At 40.4% G+C, this 1,276-nt stretch overlaps 1 protein-coding gene and 1 long non-coding RNA gene across 4 annotated transcripts in view; one reads left to right on the top strand and one right to left on the bottom strand.

Moving 5' to 3' along the window:
• LOC128247267 (uncharacterized) overlaps window positions 1–1,276 on the bottom strand; it is a 39,945-nt gene that overhangs the window by 35,114 nt on the left and 3,555 nt on the right. For both annotated transcript variants that reach the window (XR_008263621.1, XR_008263622.1), the window contains exon 2: window positions 70–253. This is a non-coding gene — a long non-coding RNA (uncharacterized LOC128247267). The remainder of the gene's footprint in view (window positions 1–69; window positions 254–1,276) is intronic.
• LOC106884261 (inactive histone-lysine N-methyltransferase 2E) overlaps window positions 1–1,276 on the top strand; it is a 514,331-nt gene that overhangs the window by 26,494 nt on the left and 486,561 nt on the right. The gene's annotated exons all lie outside the window — the stretch shown is intronic.

Below are 1,276 nucleotides of genomic sequence, written 5' to 3' on the forward strand. Positions count from 1 at the left end.
TATATATATAATGCTTCTTTATGCAACGTGTCCAGTTTGGCTGCTATTTCATCCACAACGAATACTCACGTTTATGTCTGAGGTAGTGTACTATTTCGACGTGGGTCAGCCCTGATTGAGTGCACAGCCCTTGTAATGAGAAAAAAAAAACATTCCTTCCATAACTATTCATTCATGTTGATGTTGCAGTTGCTGATGTTTTGGGATATCAAAGAATGCCCTCTCTTTTTTTCTTCATTGTCCCCGTCTCGTTCTAATCAAGATAAGTAAATAAATAAATAGATAAGGTTAGGATTGTGATTTGAAGATTTGGTTGTTATTTCTAGGAGGACAGACGAGCAGCCACTTAAACGCTCCCTTGCTGCTTGGGGTTTCTATCAGTTATAGCGTGGTTGCTGTAGCAGCAATTATTAATGGAGGAGAAGAAAGAGATGTGGGAACAGAGAGGGCTGGGAAGAGATAGAATTAGTGAAGGAGAAAACACAATGAAAGAAAGAGAAACGGAAATTATACCAAAAACAACCAAAAAATAGAATATGTGTGTGTATATACATGTATGTATGTATGTACGTATGTATGTATGTATGTATGTATTATTCGTCTCCAGGCCAGTGTTAATTGAGCAGACCCTATCATCAAAGGCATTCCAGCCATGACTATCCCATCTGTTTTTGTTTTGGTGGAGGGCATGGAACTTAATGAAATGGAACTCTAAAAGAGTTCCTCGTTTTAAACAATGTAGAGAACGGGTTGTGTAAAATTTGGCTGCTATTTCTAGCAGGTTGAGATTAGAGGCAATTCTCTTTAGTTCAGTGTGTGTGTGTGTGAGGTGTATGGGAGATTTTTGTTTTTTTAGTAATTGTTATTGTGTTATTGTTGAACCCCAGGTTAGCTTCCACTGAGTAGGCCTATGGTATTTCTAAGCCAGGATTTTAAGGTTTGCAGTGTGTATGTAATTAGAGGGGCGATTTGACAGCTATCTTTCGCAGGTTTTAGTGACCACGTAGTGGTTCCCTCGCTGCTTTAGTGGTTCGTGTTTGTGTACGAGTACGGTGGTTAGGCATGCAGACTCGCTAAAGAGGGAGAGAGAGGGAGAGAGAGAGAGAGGGAGAGAGAGAGAGAGAGATAAATGATATTGCAGAGTTAGAGAGAAAGAGAGGAGAAAGAAGTGAAAGGTACATACATACACACACAAGCACGGACACAGGTGCGCGCATACACACATACATATACACACACACACACACACACACACACACACACACACACACACACA

Source organism: Octopus bimaculoides, chromosome 3 (genome assembly GCF_001194135.2).
Source record: "Octopus bimaculoides isolate UCB-OBI-ISO-001 chromosome 3, ASM119413v2, whole genome shotgun sequence".
Classification (NCBI taxonomy): Eukaryota; Metazoa; Mollusca; class Cephalopoda; order Octopoda; family Octopodidae; genus Octopus; species Octopus bimaculoides.